General features: G+C 46.0%; 10 non-coding genes across 10 annotated transcripts; all 10 read left to right on the top strand.

Annotated features, from left to right (window-relative positions):
* Positions 1 to 2,132: 2,132 nt before the first annotated feature.
* LOC142709424 (U2 spliceosomal RNA) lies at positions 2,133 to 2,324 on the top strand. Its single transcript, XR_012869003.1, has one exon. It is a non-coding gene; the product is annotated as a U2 spliceosomal RNA (small nuclear RNA).
* Positions 2,325 to 3,668: 1,344 nt separating this feature from the next.
* Positions 3,669 to 3,859, top strand: LOC142709414 (U2 spliceosomal RNA). Its single transcript, XR_012868994.1, has one exon. It is a non-coding gene; the product is annotated as a U2 spliceosomal RNA (small nuclear RNA).
* Positions 3,860 to 5,165: 1,306 nt separating this feature from the next.
* LOC142709413 (U2 spliceosomal RNA) lies at positions 5,166 to 5,356 on the top strand. The gene has a single exon (XR_012868993.1). It is a non-coding gene; the product is annotated as a U2 spliceosomal RNA (small nuclear RNA).
* Positions 5,357 to 12,253: 6,897 nt separating this feature from the next.
* LOC142709423 (U2 spliceosomal RNA) lies at positions 12,254 to 12,445 on the top strand. The gene has a single exon (XR_012869002.1). It is a non-coding gene; the product is annotated as a U2 spliceosomal RNA (small nuclear RNA).
* A 1,350-nt stretch (positions 12,446 to 13,795) lies between these two features.
* Positions 13,796 to 13,986, top strand: LOC142709412 (U2 spliceosomal RNA). Its single transcript, XR_012868992.1, has one exon. It is a non-coding gene; the product is annotated as a U2 spliceosomal RNA (small nuclear RNA).
* Positions 13,987 to 15,330: 1,344 nt separating this feature from the next.
* On the top strand, positions 15,331 to 15,521 carry LOC142709411 (U2 spliceosomal RNA). Its single transcript, XR_012868991.1, has one exon. It is a non-coding gene; the product is annotated as a U2 spliceosomal RNA (small nuclear RNA).
* Positions 15,522 to 16,827: 1,306 nt separating this feature from the next.
* On the top strand, positions 16,828 to 17,018 carry LOC142709410 (U2 spliceosomal RNA). Its single transcript, XR_012868990.1, has one exon. It is a non-coding gene; the product is annotated as a U2 spliceosomal RNA (small nuclear RNA).
* Positions 17,019 to 18,362: 1,344 nt separating this feature from the next.
* On the top strand, positions 18,363 to 18,553 carry LOC142709408 (U2 spliceosomal RNA). The gene has a single exon (XR_012868989.1). It is a non-coding gene; the product is annotated as a U2 spliceosomal RNA (small nuclear RNA).
* Positions 18,554 to 19,860: 1,307 nt separating this feature from the next.
* LOC142709407 (U2 spliceosomal RNA) lies at positions 19,861 to 20,051 on the top strand. Its single transcript, XR_012868988.1, has one exon. It is a non-coding gene; the product is annotated as a U2 spliceosomal RNA (small nuclear RNA).
* Positions 20,052 to 21,406: 1,355 nt separating this feature from the next.
* Positions 21,407 to 21,597, top strand: LOC142709406 (U2 spliceosomal RNA). The gene has a single exon (XR_012868987.1). It is a non-coding gene; the product is annotated as a U2 spliceosomal RNA (small nuclear RNA).
* Positions 21,598 to 22,925: the final 1,328 nt, after the last annotated feature.

Raw genomic sequence — 22,925 nt, 5'->3', positions numbered from 1 at the left:
TTTTATTACTGAAGAGCTGCCCCCTTCCTGGAGGAGGGGGATTGTGTCCTTAATTTTTAAAAAAGGTGAGAAGGACCAGTTAAAAAACTGGCGCCCTATTACTCTTTTAAACGTTGATTGTAAAATTTTAGCTAAACTAATAACAATCCGTTTTAAACCTTTTATTCATAAATTAATCCATCCAAACCAGGTATGTGGGGTACCTGGGAGGTCAATTACTGAGTCCCTGAATATTTTACGTGACATCATTTGGTATTTTAAAGAAAGGGGTCAAAGCCTTGCTATTTTATCCTTAGATTTCGAGAAGGCTTTTGACCGGGTCTCCCATGAATATCTTTTTATGGTTCTTAAAAAGATGGCTGTTCCTGAAATTATTTTAACACGTATTAAGCTTTTATATCGATCCTGTTTTAGCCAAATTTCTATCAACGGATTTTTAACTAAAGGTGTTCCTCTTTTATCAGGGGTGAAACAGGGGTGCCCGTTGTCTCCGCTCCTTTTTATTTGTGCCATTGAACCTCTGTTCACCCTAATAAGAGATGATAAAGTCATCAGAGGCGTGCCCATACCTGGAGGAAGGGGGAACCAGGTAAAAATCCTAGGCTATATGGATGACGCCACCATCCTATGCCCAGACGCCGCTTCTATGAGAAGGGCATTGAGGAACACCGGCTTTTTTTGTGAAGCCTCTGGTTTTAAATTAAACGTTGATAAATGTGACTGTTTTTATACTGGTGTATGGGATTCCTCTGTGACACCAGGAGTTAACATGCAGCAGGATCAGATAAAAATTTTAGGAATTGTTTTTAATCAAGAAAACGATGGGAGACCCAATTGGGATTCAGTAATTGCCAAAATGGAAAAAAAGGTTTTAATGTGGAATTTGAGAAATCTCACCATGGAGGGAAAAGTTTTAATAATTAAATCTGTTTTATTACCCATAATGCTTTATGTAGCTATGGTTTTCCCTCCAACAATTTTATATATTAAAAAAGTGACCAGGATCTGTTTTATGTTTTTATGGGGTTCCAAAATGGAAAAACTAAAACGTGATTTTATGTACAGATGTAAGGACAATGGCGGGAGAGATGTTCCTAACCTTTTTAACTTCTTTTACATTAAATACTTTTGCTTCTGTTTTAAAATGTATAATTCTGATGGTATTTTTAGCTACTTTTTAAAGTACGCTACGGGCATGATTTTTAAACGATGGTTTCGTGTCCCTTTGAATTCTCCTGTGCTTCTGTGTCCCCCAAAACAATATGCGGTGCTCGAAAAAACTGTCAGGCTCCTAGGTCTCCAAGAATTGGAGCCTGACATATTGGGGGACCAGAAAAAAGTGTCACTCTCCTGTAGGCGGCAGGAGGATACACTGGCAGTTTCAAATTTCTCACAGGCAAGGTCCAAGGTGGTGTGGCGGAACGTTTTCGGGAAATTTATGGCAAATGTGCACAAGGACCTTGCCTGGGCAATCGTTCACCAGTGCCTCCCTACCCGTGAATTCCAGCATAGGCGAGGACTGGTGGCGAGAGCCAAGTGCCCGAGAGACAGGTGTGGTGACGACGAGACGGTAATGCACCTGTTTTGGAACTGCCCATATGCACAGGAGGTTTGGAGGAAGGTAGGCCCATTGTTGAAATGGGCCTGCGGTCTTAAAGATCTTAAATTTGAATACGTGTTTTATGGTCTTTTTAACTGCCCAAGTTTTAAACAGCAAATGGTCTGTTGGATCATTTTAAACTGTTTTAAGAATGCCATCTGGAAGGTTAGGAACATTCTGCTTTTTAAACATGATTTTATTGATGTTAAAAATTGTGTCAAATATGCCCTAAGTGAAATGTACATTTATTATCTTAGGGACAAAAAGCAGCTAGGGGTAAAAGAAGCAACATCCATGTGGTGTTTGCAAATGTGGAATACCATAACATTGTAAATAAAAATGGTTTTATTCTTTTATGTCTTTTATGCCCTGTATAAATTTTATCCTGCTATTGTTCTGTACTTTTATTATAACATCTGTATTACTGGTCTTATTATTATTACTTTTGTATTCATTTAAATGTATGAATATTTATGTATTATGCCATTGATTTTATCTTGTGGTTTCAATTTTAAAAAAAAGTCTGTAAAATATAATATTTTTGCCAATAAAAAACTTTGTTGAAACCTTATCTGTTCTTATCAGTTTAATATCTGATACGTCCCCTATCTGGGGACCATATATTAAATGGATTTTTAGAACAGGGAGATGGAAATAGAGCTTGCTCTGTCCACTCCACGCATTGACCTGGTATTGCAGTATTTCCAGGACCGGTGCACCCTTCCCTTATGTGTTGACTAAAATCAGATTCCAAAAGTGCTATTTGTGTTTGCTATTGTTTTTGTCTTTCTGATGGGATCTCCCCTTTTAATCCCATTATTTCAACACCTGTTGGACAATGCATTTGTACAGTCATGTGTGATAATGAGCTCATTTATTAAATGCAATTAATTAATACATTGCCACCTCTTGTTGTGTGTGTGTGTGTGTGTGTGTGTGTGTGTGTGTGTGTGTGTGTGTGTGTGTGTGTGTGTGTGTGTGTGTGTGTCTTCTGTGTTTCTGTGTTTCCGGCATTTCACATTGGAACAGCTCATTCACCTTCCTTGTCTTCTCTCCGCCCTCCCTTTTAGGTAGGTTAAAGAGCTGCACCTGAGCCAGCCACTGATTGATTGATGCAGCACCACAGTCAAATAGTGGAGTGGAGTAGGGGGAACAGCAAACAGCCATTAAAGCAGCCCGCCCGCCACAATGGACCTACCTGTGTACACTAGATGGATGTGATGGAATGTACTGTCGTCCCTACATTTCCAAGAAGAAGTAAGAATTGCAGTTGCAACAAACCCTTGCTTGCCTACAAAGAGAGCAGCAATTTGGATTTGTTACTATGTTACCTGGAAGAATAACAAACTGTGCAAGGATGGAGGTTGTAGGAGCAAAGAGAAGTTGTCTGTAAAGTTGGTGGATGCCTATTTTCCATTTTGCAGTCCCTTGTCTCCCTCTTGTGGCCTCCTGGAGGCAAATAAATGTGCAAAAAAAAGACAGCCTGGCGGCCGGCTGTTGCAGTGTTGCCCTCTCAGGCAACACTGAGTGACTGACTGAGCCGCACCGTCTTATATAAAGTTCAGACGGAACTTTGCACGTGTCATAGTGGAGCCCTCAGGATTCCAGAGCCAGCTTTCTGACATCATAATGGGGCCTGCCTCAGAGATAGATAAAAGCCTGGGCCCAGGCAGTGTTGGTCAGTGCTGCTCAGCAGGCAGCACTGGACTGGACTGGACTGGATTACAGCTGATACAAGGTGTGAAGGAACAAGGGGTGGCTGTGGGCATGCACTTGCTGCCGCTGCCAGTGTTTATCTGCATGGCAGGAGGGCATTTGGGCGTTGCCAGGAAGGCGTTTTTATGTAGATTCCTCCTCTTTCAGCACTGCATTGTGGTGCAAGCAAAAGAAGCAAATCCTGTGTAGCTTCCTCTCCGGCCTTTATTCACCTCCCTCCCGCTTAGTAGCTGTAAATGTGTGTGAGCCTGCAGGGCCCCATGGAATTGCCTAGGAGTAGGCTGAATCAATCGCTGCAAGGGGTGAACAGCAGTATGGGACAGGCTCGGGCAAGGCAAGGGCCGCTCGGGTTATCGCTTCTCGGCCTTTTGGCTAAGATCAAGTGTAGTATCTGTTCTTATCAGTTTAATATCTGATACGTCCCCTATCTGGGGACCATATATTAAATGGATTTTTAGAACAGGGAGATGGAAATAGAGCTTGCTCTGTCCACTCCACGCATTGACCTGGTATTGCAGTATTTCCAGGACCGGTGCACCCTTCCCTTATGTGTTGACTAAAATCAGATTCCAAAAGTGCTATTTGTGTTTGCTATTGTTTTTGTCTTTCTGATGGGATCTCCCCTTTTAATCCCATTATTTCAACACCTGTTGGACAATGCATTTGTACAGTCATGTGTGATAATGAGCTCATTTATTAAATGCAATTAATTAATACATTGCCACCTCTTGTTGTGTGTGTGTGTGTGTGTGTGTGTGTGTGTGTGTGTCTTCTGTGTTTCTGTGTTTCCGGCATTTCACATTGGAACAGCTCATTCACCTTCCTTGTCTTCTCTCCGCCCTCCCTTTTAGGTAGGTTAAAGAGCTGCACCTGAGCCAGCCACTGATTGATTGATGCAGCACCACAGTCAAATAGTGGAGTGGAGTAGGGGGAACAGCAAACAGCCATTAAAGCAGCCCGCCCGCCACAATGGACCTACCTGTGTACACTAGATGGATGTGATGGAATGTACTGTCGTCCCTACATTTCCAAGAAGAAGTAAGAATTGCAGTTGCAACAAACCCTTGCTTGCCTACAAAGAGAGCAGCAATTTGGATTTGTTACTATGTTACCTGGAAGAATAACAAACTGTGCAAGGATGGAGGTTGTAGGAGCAAAGAGAAGTTGTCTGTAAAGTTGGTGGATGCCTATTTTCCATTTTGCAGTCCCTTGTCTCCCTCTTGTGGCCTCCTGGAGGCAAATAAATGTGCAAAAAAAAGACAGCCTGGCGGCCGGCTGTTGCAGTGTTGCCCTCTCAGGCAACACTGAGTGACTGACTGAGCCGCACCGTCTTATATAAAGTTCAGACGGAACTTTGCACGTGTCATAGTGGAGCCCTCAGGATTCCAGAGCCAGCTTTCTGACATCATAATGGGGCCTGCCTCAGAGATAGATAAAAGCCTGGGCCCAGGCAGTGTTGGTCAGTGCTGCTCAGCAGGCAGCACTGGACTGGACTGGACTGGATTACAGCTGATACAAGGTGTGAAGGAACAAGGGGTGGCTGTGGGCATGCACTTGCTGCCGCTGCCAGTGTTTATCTGCATGGCAGGAGGGCATTTGGGCGTTGCCAGGAAGGCGTTTTTATGTAGATTCCTCCTCTTTCAGCACTGCATTGTGGTGCAAGCAAAAGAAGCAAATCCTGTGTAGCTTCCTCTCCGGCCTTTATTCACCTCCCTCCCGCTTAGTAGCTGTAAATGTGTGTGAGCCTGCAGGGCCCCATGGAATTGCCTAGGAGTAGGCTGAATCAATCGCTGCAAGGGGTGAACAGCAGTATGGGACAGGCTCGGGCAAGGCAAGGGCCGCTCGGGTTATCGCTTCTCGGCCTTTTGGCTAAGATCAAGTGTAGTATCTGTTCTTATCAGTTTAATATCTGATACGTCCCCTATCTGGGGACCATATATTAAATGGATTTTTAGAACAGGGAGATGGAAATAGAGCTTGCTCTGTCCACTCCACGCATTGACCTGGTATTGCAGTATTTCCAGGACCGGTGCACCCTTCCCTTATGTGTTGACTAAAATCAGATTCCAAAAGTGCTATTTGTGTTTGCTATTGTTTTTGTCTTTCTGATGGGATCTCCCCTTTTAATCCCATTATTTCAACACCTGTTGGACAATGCATTTGTACAGTCATGTGTGATAATGAGCTCATTTATTAAATGCAATTAATTAATACATTGCCACCTCTTGTTGTGTGTGTGTGTGTGTGTGTGTGTGTGTGTGTGTGTGTGTGTGTGTGTGTGTGTGTGTGTGTGTGTGTGTGTGTCTTCTGTGTTTCTGTGTTTCCGGCATTTCACATTGGAACAGCTCATTCACCTTCCTTGTCTTCTCTCCGCCCTCCCTTTTAGGTAGGTTAAAGAGCTGCACCTGAGCCAGCCACTGATTGATTGATGCAGCACCACAGTCAAATAGTGGAGTGGAGTAGGGGGAACAGCAAACAGCCATTAAAGCAGCCCGCCCGCCACAATGGACCTACCTGTGTACACTAGATGGATGTGATGGAATGTACTGTCGTCCCTACATTTCCAAGAAGAAGTAAGAATTGCAGTTGCAACAAACCCTTGCTTGCCTACAAAGAGAGCAGCAATTTGGATTTGTTACTATGTTACCTGGAAGAATAACAAACTGTGCAAGGATGGAGGTTGTAGGAGCAAAGAGAAGTTGTCTGTAAAGTTGGTGGATGCCTATTTTCCATTTTGCAGTCCCTTGTCTCCCTCTTGTGGCCTCCTGGAGGCAAATAAATGTGCAAAAAAAAGACAGCCTGGCGGCCGGCTGTTGCAGTGTTGCCCTCTCAGGCAACACTGAGTGACTGACTGAGCCGCACCGTCTTATATAAAGTTCAGACGGAACTTTGCACGTGTCATAGTGGAGCCCTCAGGATTCCAGAGCCAGCTTTCTGACATCATAATGGGGCCTGCCTCAGAGATAGATAAAAGCCTGGGCCCAGGCAGTGTTGGTCAGTGCTGCTCAGCAGGCAGCACTGGACTGGACTGGACTGGATTACAGCTGATACAAGGTGTGAAGGAACAAGGGGTGGCTGTGGGCATGCACTTGCTGCCGCTGCCAGTGTTTATCTGCATGGCAGGAGGGCATTTGGGCGTTGCCAGGAAGGCGTTTTTATGTAGATTCCTCCTCTTTCAGCACTGCATTGTGGTGCAAGCAAAAGAAGCAAATCCTGTGTAGCTTCCTCTCCGGCCTTTATTCACCTCCCTCCCGCTTAGTAGCTGTAAATGTGTGTGAGCCTGCAGGGCCCCATGGAATTGCCTAGGAGTAGGCTGAATCAATCGCTGCAAGGGGTGAACAGCAGTATGGGACAGGCTCGGGCAAGGCAAGGGCCGCTCGGGTTATCGCTTCTCGGCCTTTTGGCAAGATCAGGTGTAGTATTTCTGCATCTGGTTTTGTTGGGAGGTGTCCGGGGTACCCTGCTCCTTGGCCTTGGGGGATCGTCTCTTTTCACAGAGAGACTTCACCCCCTTGCTGCTATTTGGGGAGTGGGCTTAGCCCCCGGACAACGAGTTGCGATCGCGCCTTACCCAAGAGGTCAACCGGCCTTGAGGCGTTTTTCTAAGAGCGTTCCGAGGGCGTTTATCGGGCTTCGTAGGTGTCTGGGGTACCCTAATCCTTGGCCTTGGGGGAGGGTTCCACTTAATTGTGGAATCTGAGCCCTTGCTGCTATAAGGGACAGGCTTAGCCCCCAGGCACTGAAAATGCCATTTACATTTGGATTTGCATCCGGGGACACCCGGTTGCGCCAGTCCGTCCGCATCGAGGTGGAAGAAGGCCATCGCCAGCGGAAGAACCTTCGCTTCATTGTGGAGGTGATTCTGCTGGACTTCCTGGGGCTCAAGCGGGCGGACATCCTGTGTCTCAATGACCAGGAAAGCCGCGGTCGGTACACCATATCCTTTACGGCCGCGGCATGTTGCGACAACATGCACAAAAGATTGTCTGATGCGGACCAGAGTGAGGAGCGGCTAAATGGACTGAACTTTTTATTCCTCTACGGGGAGGAAGAAGTCCCGCTCGTGATGTGCATGTTCAGTCCATTTGTCTCAGAGTGTGACATTGAAACCTTCCTCAGTCGTTACTGCAGGGAGGTCCGCTTCTCACACAAAATCTTGAACACCCAGAGCTTCTGGAACGGCAAAAGGAAATATTGGGTGAAGTTCCGCCAGGATCCCAATGGCATTGGAGGCTTACATCACCCACCCCAGAACTTTGCCATTGGGAAGAATCGAGGATTCTTATTTTACCCCCAGATGCCAATAGCCTGCCGGAACTGCTTGAGATATGGCCACACCAGAGAACATTGTGACCGGCCCCATGTGGTGCAGTGTAACAGGTGTGGCCAGGTTGGACACGTGGCGGCAAAATGCAGTTCCGAGGTGTTGTGCAATCTGTGCGGCATGACTGGGCATGCTTTTAAAGATTGCCCCCGCAGAGCGAAATCTGGGCCACCCAGACCAGGGCCAGAGCGGCAGTTTGCAACATGTGCAGACGCCGCTGGTAATGCCCCAAAACGAGCATTGACGACTGAGGGGTCCAGGCCAAAGTCCTTCACAGCTCCATCGGGGGGCCCACCGATGTCAGCCTCGAGGGACGGCCATAGGGATTCCACCGGGTCCAGGCAGAGCAGGAGGAATTCTGACTCTGCTGGACATAAGTTGACCGGCACCTCTGCAAACAGGTCCTCTGCTCCGCCTGCAGTGGACCCTGTTGAGGCAGTGGTTAGCGACAGGCGTCGTGGCTCCGTAGGTTCTGCAGTAGGACCTGACGCCTGTCCCAAGAGTGTGGGCATGGAGCGGAGACACTCTGTGTCAGACGAGGGCTCCATTAAGAAAACCCTAAAATATGCTGGATTGGAGCCTCGTTTTGACCATTACCGGTCAACGGGGGGGTCGGAGCAAAGTTCCTCCACTGCGGTTGTGGAGGGGCTTGCGATGAAGGCTCCCCGTAAGCAGGCAAAGGTTGCCAAGAGTGATGGGACCTCACAGGCCCCTGTGCAGCTGCCCAGTAAGGACATCAGCGATATCTTCAGCCAGGGGCCAGAGATGGGTGAGAGCGACTTCGAGGAGATGGATAGGAGCCATTCTGCAAAGAGACAGCGAGAGGAAGAGGAGTCCGGAGTTCGGAGGAAAGCTGCCTATCGGAGTTCGGATGAGAGCAGTGTGGGGGTTGGAGCCGCCCACGTATCTGGCTCTGACCCTACCAACATCCAAGATTTATTGACCCCTCAAAAAGGGGGTCCAGACTCGCAGCTGATCTCCGAGTACGACTCTTCTGGTTCGGACTCTGACCTCAACTAAGACTATGTTGGTTCCTATCAAAGTCGCCTCACTAAATGTGAGGTCCCTAAAGAGCCCTGTCCGCAGGACTGCTTTATTTTCATTTTTAGAGACTGTGGACTTTGACCTTTGCCTGCTTCAAGAATGTGGAATCCCTAATGACTTGGAATATCAAGATTTAAAGATGGACTGGAAACTAGGCCCCTCAGTCTGGTCTGGTGGAAATGACTGTCGCTCTGCGGGGGTTGGATTGCTCTGCCGAGGTCGTTTTATCTCCATCCAAACAGTGACTGAAATCATGCCCGGCAGAGCTATTTTAATACATTTGCTTTTTAATGGAATTTTAATTCGTGTTTTAAACGTTTATGCCCCTCCTACCAAACAGGAGAGGGCAGAACTATTAGAGATTTTACCATTGTTTTGTGTTGGGTCTACCCCCCTGCTGGTGGGTGGTGATTTTAACTGTGTACGTGATGGAGAACACCGGCAGGGTGGGGATTTTAATCGAAAAATTGACCGTACTTCTTACCTGCTCAAGAATTTTATTGGTGATTTTAAATTGAAAGATTGCTGGAGGGAACTCTTGCCTGCGGACCCAGGCCCCACCTGGTCCAATGGAAGAGTGAGCTCCAGAATTGATTTTATTTTCACTTCTAATAGTTTTATTCCCAAAAAATGTTTGCTTTTAACAAATATTTTATCTGATCACAAGCTCCTTTCGGTGCACCTGGAGCTAGAGGGAGAGCAAAAAGCTTGTAGGGGTCCCTGGAGACTAAACACCACACTCCTGGAGGACCCCATCATTAAAGAGGAGTTTGTGCGGACCTACCAGTGTTGGCAGTCCCATAGAGCGCCCAGTCAGCCTATGCTACACTGGTGGGAGGGCATTAAACCCAAAATCAGAGCTTTTTTTATTCGAGCAGGTAAGAAGAAAGCAAAAGAGAAAAAACAATGGTTTTATGTTCTTAATAAACGTTTACATGTACTTTTTAAATTGAAGGAGATTGGTATGGATGTTGATGATGATATTTTAAATCTTAAAGCTGAAATAAAACATGCCATAGAAGAGAAAGGGAAACAAATAATTTTTAATTCACATGTAAAGTACCTCGAGGATGGCGAGAAGTGTTCCCGGTTCTTCTTCAAAAAGGTAATGGATAAACGAGATGTCATTTTAAACCTTGAAGGAGAAACCACTATGGTCGGCATTTTAAATTCTGCTTTTAATTTCTACCAATCTCTTTTTAACAAGAAAAATATTGATCCTTCCTTTTTAGAACATGTTCTTAATTCCCTTGATGCCAAGCTAGATATTTTAGACCAGGAAGTTTTATCCCGTAATATTACCTTGGAGGAACTTTTATTTGCTTTTAAAAGTTTTTCTAATGGGAAAGCTCCTGGGGAAGATGGTCTGCCCATCGAATTTTATCATGCTTTTTGGGAAATTTTAAAGAATGACATGTTTTTATTGTATAAGGAAGTTTTTATTACTGAAGAGCTGCCCCCTTCCTGGAGGAGGGGGATTGTGTCCTTAATTTTTAAAAAAGGTGAGAAGGACCAGTTAAAAAACTGGCGCCCTATTACTCTTTTAAACGTTGATTGTAAAATTTTAGCTAAACTAATAACAATCCGTTTTAAACCTTTTATTCATAAATTAATCCATCCAAACCAGGTATGTGGGGTACCTGGGAGGTCAATTACTGAGTCCCTGAATATTTTACGTGACATCATTTGGTATTTTAAAGAAAGGGGTCAAAGCCTTGCTATTTTATCCTTAGATTTCGAGAAGGCTTTTGACCGGGTCTCCCATGAATATCTTTTTATGGTTCTTAAAAAGATGGCTGTTCCTGAAATTATTTTAACACGTATTAAGCTTTTATATCGATCCTGTTTTAGCCAAATTTCTATCAACGGATTTTTAACTAAAGGTGTTCCTCTTTTATCAGGGGTGAAACAGGGGTGCCCGTTGTCTCCGCTCCTTTTTATTTGTGCCATTGAACCTCTGTTCACCCTAATAAGAGATGATAAAGTCATCAGAGGCGTGCCCATACCTGGAGGAAGGGGGAACCAGGTAAAAATCCTAGGCTATATGGATGACGCCACCATCCTATGCCCAGACGCCGCTTCTATGAGAAGGGCATTGAGGAACACCGGCTTTTTTTGTGAAGCCTCTGGTTTTAAATTAAACGTTGATAAATGTGACTGTTTTTATACTGGTGTATGGGATTCCTCTGTGACACCAGGAGTTAACATGCAGCAGGATCAGATAAAAATTTTAGGAATTGTTTTTAATCAAGAAAACGATGGGAGACCCAATTGGGATTCAGTAATTGCCAAAATGGAAAAAAAGGTTTTAATGTGGAATTTGAGAAATCTCACCATGGAGGGAAAAGTTTTAATAATTAAATCTGTTTTATTACCCATAATGCTTTATGTAGCTATGGTTTTCCCTCCAACAATTTTATATATTAAAAAAGTGACCAGGATCTGTTTTATGTTTTTATGGGGTTCCAAAATGGAAAAACTAAAACGTGATTTTATGTACAGATGTAAGGACAATGGCGGGAGAGATGTTCCTAACCTTTTTAACTTCTTTTACATTAAATACTTTTGCTTCTGTTTTAAAATGTATAATTCTGATGGTATTTTTAGCTACTTTTTAAAGTACGCTACGGGCATGATTTTTAAACGATGGTTTCGTGTCCCTTTGAATTCTCCTGTGCTTCTGTGTCCCCCAAAACAATATGCGGTGCTCGAAAAAACTGTCAGGCTCCTAGGTCTCCAAGAATTGGAGCCTGACATATTGGGGGACCAGAAAAAAGTGTCACTCTCCTGTAGGCGGCAGGAGGATACACTGGCAGTTTCAAATTTCTCACAGGCAAGGTCCAAGGTGGTGTGGCGGAACGTTTTCGGGAAATTTATGGCAAATGTGCACAAGGACCTTGCCTGGGCAATCGTTCACCAGTGCCTCCCTACTCGTGAATTCCAGCATAGGCGAGGACTGGTGGCGAGAGCCAAGTGCCCGAGAGACAGGTGTGGTGACGACGAGACGGTAATGCACCTGTTTTGGAACTGCCCATATGCACAGGAGGTTTGGAGGAAGGTAGGCCCATTGTTGAAATGGGCCTGCGGTCTTAAAGATCTTAAATTTGAATACGTGTTTTATGGTCTTTTTAACTGCCCAAGTTTTAAACAGCAAATGGTCTGTTGGATCATTTTAAACTGTTTTAAGAATGCCATCTGGAAGGTTAGGAACATTCTGCTTTTTAAACATGATTTTATTGATGTTAAAAATTGTGTCAAATATGCCCTAAGTGAAATGTACATTTATTATCTTAGGGACAAAAAGCAGCTAGGGGTAAAAGAAGCAACATCCATGTGGTGTTTGCAAATGTGGAATACCATAACATTGTAAATAAAAATGGTTTTATTCTTTTATGTCTTTTATGCCCTGTATAAATTTTATCCTGCTATTGTTCTGTACTTTTATTATAACATCTGTATTACTGGTCTTATTATTATTACTTTTGTATTCATTTAAATGTATGAATATTTATGTATTATGCCATTGATTTTATCTTGTGGTTTCAATTTTAAAAAAAAGTCTGTAAAATATAATATTTTTGCCAATAAAAAACTTTGTTGAAACCTTATCTGTTCTTATCAGTTTAATATCTGATACGTCCCCTATCTGGGGACCATATATTAAATGGATTTTTAGAACAGGGAGATGGAAATAGAGCTTGCTCTGTCCACTCCACGCATTGACCTGGTATTGCAGTATTTCCAGGACCGGTGCACCCTTCCCTTATGTGTTGACTAAAATCAGATTCCAAAAGTGCTATTTGTGTTTGCTATTGTTTTTGTCTTTCTGATGGGATCTCCCCTTTTAATCCCATTATTTCAACACCTGTTGGACAATGCATTTGTACAGTCATGTGTGATAATGAGCTCATTTATTAAATGCAATTAATTAATACATTGCCACCTCTTGTTGTGTGTGTGTGTGTGTGTGTGTGTGTGTGTGTGTGTGTGTGTGTGTGTGTGTGTGTGTGTGTGTGTGTGTGTGTGTGTGTCTTCTGTGTTTCTGTGTTTCCGGCATTTCACATTGGAACAGCTCATTCACCTTCCTTGTCTTCTCTCCGCCCTCCCTTTTAGGTAGGTTAAAGAGCTGCACCTGAGCCAGCCACTGATTGATTGATGCAGCACCACAGTCAAATAGTGGAGTGGAGTAGGGGGAACAGCAAACAGCCATTAAAGCAGCCCGCCCGCCACAATGGACCTACCTGTGTACACTAGATGGATGTGATGGAATGTACTGTCGTCCCTACATTTCCAAGAAGAAGTAAGAATTGCAGTTGCAACAAACCCTTGCTTGCCTACAAAGAGAGCAGCAATTTGGATTTGTTACTATGTTACCTGGAAGAATAACAAACTGTGCAAGGATGGAGGTTGTAGGAGCAAAGAGAAGTTGTCTGTAAAGTTGGTGGATGCCTATTTTCCATTTTGCAGTCCCTTGTCTCCCTCTTGTGGCCTCCTGGAGGCAAATAAATGTGCAAAAAAAAGACAGCCTGGCGGCCGGCTGTTGCAGTGTTGCCCTCTCAGGCAACACTGAGTGACTGACTGAGCCGCACCGTCTTATATAAAGTTCAGACGGAACTTTGCACGTGTCATAGTGGAGCCCTCAGGATTCCAGAGCCAGCTTTCTGACATCATAATGGGGCCTGCCTCAGAGATAGATAAAAGCCTGGGCCCAGGCAGTGTTGGTCAGTGCTGCTCAGCAGGCAGCACTGGACTGGACTGGACTGGATTACAGCTGATACAAGGTGTGAAGGAACAAGGGGTGGCTGTGGGCATGCACTTGCTGCCGCTGCCAGTGTTTATCTGCATGGCAGGAGGGCATTTGGGCGTTGCCAGGAAGGCGTTTTTATGTAGATTCCTCCTCTTTCAGCACTGCATTGTGGTGCAAGCAAAAGAAGCAAATCCTGTGTAGCTTCCTCTCCGGCCTTTATTCACCTCCCTCCCGCTTAGTAGCTGTAAATGTGTGTGAGCCTGCAGGGCCCCATGGAATTGCCTAGGAGTAGGCTGAATCAATCGCTGCAAGGGGTGAACAGCAGTATGGGACAGGCTCGGGCAAGGCAAGGGCCGCTCGGGTTATCGCTTCTCGGCCTTTTGGCTAAGATCAAGTGTAGTATCTGTTCTTATCAGTTTAATATCTGATACGTCCCCTATCTGGGGACCATATATTAAATGGATTTTTAGAACAGGGAGATGGAAATAGAGCTTGCTCTGTCCACTCCACGCATTGACCTGGTATTGCAGTATTTCCAGGACCGGTGCACCCTTCCCTTATGTGTTGACTAAAATCAGATTCCAAAAGTGCTATTTGTGTTTGCTATTGTTTTTGTCTTTCTGATGGGATCTCCCCTTTTAATCCCATTATTTCAACACCTGTTGGACAATGCATTTGTACAGTCATGTGTGATAATGAGCTCATTTATTAAATGCAATTAATTAATACATTGCCACCTCTTGTTGTGTGTGTGTGTGTGTGTGTGTGTGTGTGTGTGTGTGTGTGTGTGTGTGTGTGTGTGTGTGTGTGTGTGTGTGTCTTCTGTGTTTCTGTGTTTCCGGCATTTCACATTGGAACAGCTCATTCACCTTCCTTGTCTTCTCTCCGCCCTCCCTTTTAGGTAGGTTAAAGAGCTGCACCTGAGCCAGCCACTGATTGATTGATGCAGCACCACAGTCAAATAGTGGAGTGGAGTAGGGGGAACAGCAAACAGCCATTAAAGCAGCCCGCCCGCCACAATGGACCTACCTGTGTACACTAGATGGATGTGATGGAATGTACTGTCGTCCCTACATTTCCAAGAAGAAGTAAGAATTGCAGTTGCAACAAACCCTTGCTTGCCTACAAAGAGAGCAGCAATTTGGATTTGTTACTATGTTACCTGGAAGAATAACAAACTGTGCAAGGATGGAGGTTGTAGGAGCAAAGAGAAGTTGTCTGTAAAGTTGGTGGATGCCTATTTTCCATTTTGCAGTCCCTTGTCTCCCTCTTGTGGCCTCCTGGAGGCAAATAAATGTGCAAAAAAAAGACAGCCTGGCGGCCGGCTGTTGCAGTGTTGCCCTCTCAGGCAACACTGAGTGACTGACTGAGCCGCACCGTCTTATATAAAGTTCAGACGGAACTTTGCACGTGTCATAGTGGAGCCCTCAGGATTCCAGAGCCAGCTTTCTGACATCATAATGGGGCCTGCCTCAGAGATAGATAAAAGCCTGGGCCCAGGCAGTGTTGGTCAGTGCTGCTCAGCAGGCAGCACTGGACTGGACTGGACTGGATTACAGCTGATACAAGGTGTGAAGGAACAAGGGGTGGCTGTGGGCATGCACTTGCTGCCGCTGCCAGTGTTTATCTGCATGGCAGGAGGGCATTTGGGCGTTGCCAGGAAGGCGTTTTTATGTAGATTCCTCCTCTTTCAGCACTGCATTGTGGTGCAAGCAAAAGAAGCAAATCCTGTGTAGCTTCCTCTCCGGCCTTTATTCACCTCCCTCCCGCTTAGTAGCTGTAAATGTGTGTGAGCCTGCAGGGCCCCATGGAATTGCCTAGGAGTAGGCTGAATCAATCGCTGCAAGGGGTGAACAGCAGTATGGGACAGGCTCGGGCAAGGCAAGGGCCGCTCGGGTTATCGCTTCTCGGCCTTTTGGCTAAGATCAAGTGTAGTATCTGTTCTTATCAGTTTAATATCTGATACGTCCCCTATCTGGGGACCATATATTAAATGGATTTTTAGAACAGGGAGATGGAAATAGAGCTTGCTCTGTCCACTCCACGCATTGACCTGGTATTGCAGTATTTCCAGGACCGGTGCACCCTTCCCTTATGTGTTGACTAAAATCAGATTCCAAAAGTGCTATTTGTGTTTGCTATTGTTTTTGTCTTTCTGATGGGATCTCCCCTTTTAATCCCATTATTTCAACACCTGTTGGACAATGCATTTGTACAGTCATGTGTGATAATGAGCTCATTTATTAAATGCAATTAATTAATACATTGCCACCTCTTGTTGTGTGTGTGTGTGTGTGTGTGTGTGTGTGTGTGTGTCTTCTGTGTTTCTGTGTTTCCGGCATTTCACATTGGAACAGCTCATTCACCTTCCTTGTCTTCTCTCCGCCCTCCCTTTTAGGTAGGTTAAAGAGCTGCACCTGAGCCAGCCACTGATTGATTGATGCAGCACCACAGTCAAATAGTGGAGTGGAGTAGGGGGAACAGCAAACAGCCATTAAAGCAGCCCGCCCGCCACAATGGACCTACCTGTGTACACTAGATGGATGTGATGGAATGTACTGTCGTCCCTACATTTCCAAGAAGAAGTAAGAATTGCAGTTGCAACAAACCCTTGCTTGCCTACAAAGAGAGCAGCAATTTGGATTTGTTACTATGTTACCTGGAAGAATAACAAACTGTGCAAGGATGGAGGTTGTAGGAGCAAAGAGAAGTTGTCTGTAAAGTTGGTGGATGCCTATTTTCCATTTTGCAGTCCCTTGTCTCCCTCTTGTGGCCTCCTGGAGGCAAATAAATGTGCAAAAAAAAGACAGCCTGGCGGCCGGCTGTTGCAGTGTTGCCCTCTCAGGCAACACTGAGTGACTGACTGAGCCGCACCGTCTTATATAAAGTTCAGACGGAACTTTGCACGTGTCATAGTGGAGCCCTCAGGATTCCAGAGCCAGCTTTCTGACATCATAATGGGGCCTGCCTCAGAGATAGATAAAAGCCTGGGCCCAGGCAGTGTTGGTCAGTGCTGCTCAGCAGGCAGCACTGGACTGGACTGGACTGGATTACAGCTGATACAAGGTGTGAAGGAACAAGGGGTGGCTGTGGGCATGCACTTGCTGCCGCTGCCAGTGTTTATCTGCATGGCAGGAGGGCATTTGGGCGTTGCCAGGAAGGCGTTTTTATGTAGATTCCTCCTCTTTCAGCACTGCATTGTGGTGCAAGCAAAAGAAGCAAATCCTGTGTAGCTTCCTCTCCGGCCTTTATTCACCTCCCTCCCGCTTAGTAGCTGTAAATGTGTGTGAGCCTGCAGGGCCCCATGGAATTGCCTAGGAGTAGGCTGAATCAATCGCTGCAAGGGGTGAACAGCAGTATGGGACAGGCTCGGGCAAGGCAAGGGCCGCTCGGGTTATCGCTTCTCGGCCTTTTGGCTAAGATCAAGTGTAGTATCTGTTCTTATCAGTTTAATATCTGATACGTCCCCTATCTGGGGACCATATATTAAATGGATTTTTAGAACAGGGAGATGGAAATAGAGCTTGCTCTGTCCACTCCACGCATTGACCTGGTATTGCAGTATTTCCAGGACCGGTGCACCCTTCCCTTATGTGTTGACTAAAATCAGATTCCAAAAGTGCTATTTGTGTTTGCTATTGTTTTTGTCTTTCTGATGGGATCTCCCCTTTTAATCCCATTATTTCAACACCTGTTGGACAATGCATTTGTACAGTCATGTGTGATAATGAGCTCATTTATTAAATGCAATTAATTAATACATTGCCACCTCTTGTTGTGTGTGTGTGTGTGTGTGTGTGTGTGTGTGTGTGTGTGTGTGTGTGTGTGTGTGTGTGTGTGTGTGTGTGTGTCTTCTGTGTTTCTGTGTTTCCGGCATTTCACATTGGAACAGCTCATTCACCTTCCTTGTCTTCTCTCCGCCCTCCCTTTTAGGTAGGTTAAAGAGCTGCACCTGAGCCAGCCACTGATTGATTGATGCAGCACCACAGTCAAATAGTGGAGTGGAGTAGGGGGAACAGCAAACAGCCATTAAAGCAGCCCGCCCGCCACAATGGACCTACCTGTGTACACTAGATGGATGTGATGGAATGTACTGTCGTCCCTACATTTCCAAGAAGAAGTAAGAATTGCAGTTGCAACAAACCCTTGCTTGCCTACAAAGAGAGCAGCAATTTGGATTTGTTACTATGTTACCTGGAAGAATAACAAACTGTGCAAGGATGGAGGTTGTAGGAGCAAAGAGAAGTTGTCTGTAAAGTTGGTGGATGCCTATTTTCCATTTTGCAGTCCCTTGTCTCCCTCTTGTGGCCTCCTGGAGGCAAATAAATGTGCAAAAAAAAGACAGCCTGGCGGCCGGCTGTTGCAGTGTTGCCCTCTCAGGCAACACTGAGTGACTGACTGAGCCGCACCGTCTTATATAAAGTTCAGACGGAACTTTGCACGTGTCATAGTGGAGCCCTCAGGATTCCAGAGCCAGCTTTCTGACATCATAATGGGGCCTGCCTCAGAGATAGATAAAAGCCTGGGCCCAGGCAGTGTTGGTCAGTGCTGCTCAGCAGGCAGCACTGGACTGGACTGGACTGGATTACAGCTGATACAAGGTGTGAAGGAACAAGGGGTGGCTGTGGGCATGCACTTGCTGCCGCTGCCAGTGTTTATCTGCATGGCAGGAGGGCATTTGGGCGTTGCCAGGAAGGCGTTTTTATGTAGATTCCTCCTCTTTCAGCACTGCATTGTGGTGCAAGCAAAAGAAGCAAATCCTGTGTAGCTTCCTCTCCGGCCTTTATTCACCTCCCTCCCGCTTAGTAGCTGTAAATGTGTGTGAGCCTGCAGGGCCCCATGGAATTGCCTAGGAGTAGGCTGAATCAATCGCTGCAAGGGGTGAACAGCAGTATGGGACAGGCTCGGGCAAGGCAAGGGCCGCTCGGGTTATCGCTTCTCGGCCTTTTGGCTAAGATCAAGTGTAGTATCTGTTCTTATCAGTTTAATATCTGATACGTCCCCTATCTGGGGACCATATATTAAATGGATTTTTAGAACAGGGAGATGGAAATAGAGCTTGCTCTGTCCACTCCACGCATTGACCTGGTATTGCAGTATTTCCAGGACCGGTGCACCCTTCCCTTATGTGTTGACTAAAATCAGATTCCAAAAGTGCTATTTGTGTTTGCTATTGTTTTTGTCTTTCTGATGGGATCTCCCCTTTTAATCCCATTATTTCAACACCTGTTGGACAATGCATTTGTACAGTCATGTGTGATAATGAGCTCATTTATTAAATGCAATTAATTAATACATTGCCACCTCTTGTTGTGTGTGTGTGTGTGTGTGTGTGTGTGTGTGTGTGTCTTCTGTGTTTCTGTGTTTCCGGCATTTCACATTGGAACAGCTCATTCACCTTCCTTGTCTTCTCTCCGCCCTCCCTTTTAGGTAGGTTAAAGAGCTGCACCTGAGCCAGCCACTGATTGATTGATGCAGCACCACAGTCAAATAGTGGAGTGGAGTAGGGGGAACAGCAAACAGCCATTAAAGCAGCCCGCCCGCCACAATGGACCTACCTGTGTACACTAGATGGATGTGATGGAATGTACTGTCGTCCCTACATTTCCAAGAAGAAGTAAGAATTGCAGTTGCAACAAACCCTTGCTTGCCTACAAAGAGAGCAGCAATTTGGATTTGTTACTATGTTACCTGGAAGAATAACAAACTGTGCAAGGATGGAGGTTGTAGGAGCAAAGAGAAGTTGTCTGTAAAGTTGGTGGATGCCTATTTTCCATTTTGCAGTCCCTTGTCTCCCTCTTGTGGCCTCCTGGAGGCAAATAAATGTGCAAAAAAAAGACAGCCTGGCGGCCGGCTGTTGCAGTGTTGCCCTCTCAGGCAACACTGAGTGACTGACTGAGCCGCACCGTCTTATATAAAGTTCAGACGGAACTTTGCACGTGTCATAGTGGAGCCCTCAGGATTCCAGAGCCAGCTTTCTGACATCATAATGGGGCCTGCCTCAGAGATAGATAAAAGCCTGGGCCCAGGCAGTGTTGGTCAGTGCTGCTCAGCAGGCAGCACTGGACTGGACTGGACTGGATTACAGCTGATACAAGGTGTGAAGGAACAAGGGGTGGCTGTGGGCATGCACTTGCTGCCGCTTGCCAGTGTTTATCTGCATGGCAGGAGGGCATTTGGGCGTTGCCAGGAAGGCGTTTTTATGTAGATTCCTCCTCTTTCAGCACTGCATTGTGGTGCAAGCAAAAGAAGCAAATCCTGTGTAGCTTCCTCTCCGGCCTTTATTCACCTCCCTCCCGCTTAGTAGCTGTAAATGTGTGTGAGCCTGCAGGGCCCCATGGAATTGCCTAGGAGTAGGCTGAATCAATCGCTGCAAGGGGTGAACAGCAGTATGGGACAGGCTCGGGCAAGGCAAGGGCCGCTCGGGTTATCGCTTCTCGGCCTTTTGGCTAAGATCAAGTGTAGTATCTGTTCTTATCAGTTTAATATCTGATACGTCCCCTATCTGGGGACCATATATTAAATGGATTTTTAGAACAGGGAGATGGAAATAGAGCTTGCTCTGTCCACTCCACGCATTGACCTGGTATTGCAGTATTTCCAGGACCGGTGCACCCTTCCCTTATGTGTTGACTAAAATCAGATTCCAAAAGTGCTATTTGTGTTTGCTATTGTTTTTGTCTTTCTGATGGGATCTCCCCTTTTAATCCCATTATTTCAACACCTGTTGGACAATGCATTTGTACAGTCATGTGTGATAATGAGCTCATTTATTAAATGCAATTAATTAATACATTGCCACCTCTTGTTTGTGTGTGTGTGTGTGTGTGTGTGTGTGTGTGTGTGTGTGTGTGTGTGTGTGTGTGTGTGTGTGTGTGTGTGTGTGTGTGTCTTCTGTGTTTCTGTGTTTCCGGCATTTCACATTGGAACAGCTCATTCACCTTCCTTGTCTTCTCTCCGCCCTCCCTTTTAGGTAGGTTAAAGAGCTGCACCTGAGCCAGCCACTGATTGATTGATGCAGCACCACAGTCAAATAGTGGAGTGGAGTAGGGGGGAACAGCAAACAGCCATTAAAGCAGCCCGCCCGCCACAATGGACCTACCTGTGTACACTAGATGGATGTGATGGAATGTACTGTCGTCCCTACATTTCCAAGAAGAAGTAAGAATTGCAGTTGCAACAAACCCTTGCTTGCCTACAAAGAGAGCAGCAATTTGGATTTGTTACTATGTTACCTGGAAGAATAACAAACTGTGCAAGGATGGAGGTTGTAGGAGCAAAGAGAAGTTGTCTGTAAAGTTGGTGGATGCCTATTTTCCATTTTGCAGTCCCTTGTCTCCCTCTTGTGGCCTCCCTGGAGGCAAATAAATGTGCAAAAAAAAGACAGCCTGGCGGCCGGCTGTTGCAGTGTTGCCCTCTCAGGCAACACTGAGTGACTGACTGAGCCGCACCGTCTTATATAAAGTTCAGACGGAACTTTGCACGTGTCATAGTGGAGCCCTCAGGATTCCAGAGCCAGCTTTCTGACATCATAATGGGGCCTGCCTCAGAGATAGATAAAAGCCTGGGCCCAGGCAGTGTTGGTCAGTGCTGCTCAGCAGGCAGCACTGGACTGGACTGGACTGGATTACAGCTGATACAAGGTGTGAAGGAACAAGGGGTGGCTGTGGGCATGCACTTGCTGCCGCTGCCAGTGTTTATCTGCATGGCAGGAGGGCATTTGGGCGTTGCCAGGAAGGCGTTTTTATGTAGATTCCTCCTCTTTCAGCACTGCATTGTGGGTGCAAGCAAAAGAAGCAAATCCTGTGTAGCTTCCTCTCCGGCCTTTATTCACCTCCCTCCCGCTTAGTAGCTGTAAATGTGTGGTGAGCCTGCAGGGCCCCATGGAATTGCCTAGGAGTAGGCTGAATCAATCGCTGCAAGGGGTGAACAGCAGTATGGGACAGGCTCGGGCAAGGCAAGGGCCGCTCGGGTTATCGCTTCTCGGCCTTTTGGCTAAGATCAAGTGTAGTATCTGTTCTTATCAGTTTAATATCTGATACGTCCCCTATCTGGGGACCATATATTAAATGGATTTTTAGAACAGGGAGATGGAAATAGAGCTTGCTCTGTCCACTCCACGCATTGACCTGGTATTGCAGTATTTCCAGGACCGGTGCACCCTTCCCTTATGTGTTGACTAAAATCAGATTCCAAAAGTGCTATTTGTGTTTGCTATTGTTTTTGTCTTTCTGATGGGATCTCCCCTTTTAATCCCATTATTTCAACACCTGTTGGACAATGCATTTGTACAGTCATGTGTGATAATGAGCTCATTTATTAAATGCAATTAATTAATACATTGCCACCTCTTGTTGTGTGGTGTGTGTGTGTGTGTGTGTGTGTGTGTGTGTGTGTGTGTGTGTGTGTGTGTGTGTGTGTGTGTGTGTGTGTCTTCTGTGTTTCTGTGTTTCCGGCATTTCACATTGGAACAGCTCATTCACCTTCCTTGTCTTCTCTCCGCCCTCCCTTTTAGGTAGGTTAAAGAGCTGCACCTGAGCCAGCCACTGATTGATTGATGCAGCACCACAGTCAAATAGTGGAGTGGAGTAGGGGGGAACAGCAAACAGCCATTAAAGCAGCCCGCCCGCCACAATGGACCTACCTGTGTACACTAGATGGATGTGATGGAATGTACTGTCGTCCCTACATTTCCAAGAAGAAGTAAGAATTGCAGTTGCAACAAACCCTTGCTTGCCTACAAAGAGAGCAGCAATTTGGATTTGTTACTATGTTACCTGGAAGAATAACAAACTGTGCAAGGATGGAGGTTGTAGGAGCAAAGAGAAGTTGTCTGTAAAGTTGGTGGATGCCTATTTTCCATTTTGCAGTCCCTTGTCTCCCTCTTGTGGCCTCCTGGAGGCAAATAAATGTGCAAAAAAAAGACAGCCTGGCGGCCGGCTGTTGCAGTGTTGCCCTCTCAGGCAACACTGAGTGACTGACTGAGCCGCACCGTCTTATATAAAGTTCAGACGGAACTTTGCACGTGTCATAGTGGAGCCCTCAGGATTCCAGAGCCAGCTTTCTGACATCATAATGGGGCCTGCCTCAGTAGACAGAGATAGATAAAAGCCTGGGCCCAGGCAGTGTTGGTCAGTGCTGCTCAGCAGGCAGCACTGGACTGGACTGGACTGGATTACAGCTGATACAAGGTGTGAAGGAACAAGGGGTGGCTGTGGGCATGCACTTGCTGCCGCTGCCAGTGTTTATCTGCATGGCAGGAGGGCATTTGGGCGTTGCCAGGAAGGCGTTTTTATGTAGATTCCTCCTCTTTCAGCACTGCATTGTGGTGCAAGCAAAAGAAGCAAATCCTGTGTAGCTTCCTCTCCGGCCTTTATTCACCTCCCTCCCGCTTAGTAGCTGTAAATGTGTGTGAGCCTGCAGGGCCCCATGGAATTGCCTAGGAGTAGGCTGAATCAATCGCTGCAAGGGGTGAACAGCAGTATGGGACAGGC

This window comes from Rhinoderma darwinii, unplaced genomic scaffold (genome assembly GCF_050947455.1).
Source record: "Rhinoderma darwinii isolate aRhiDar2 unplaced genomic scaffold, aRhiDar2.hap1 Scaffold_4067, whole genome shotgun sequence".
NCBI lineage: Eukaryota > Metazoa > Chordata > Amphibia > Anura > Rhinodermatidae > Rhinoderma > Rhinoderma darwinii.
This window is presented reverse-complemented; position numbering and strand designations above follow the sequence as displayed.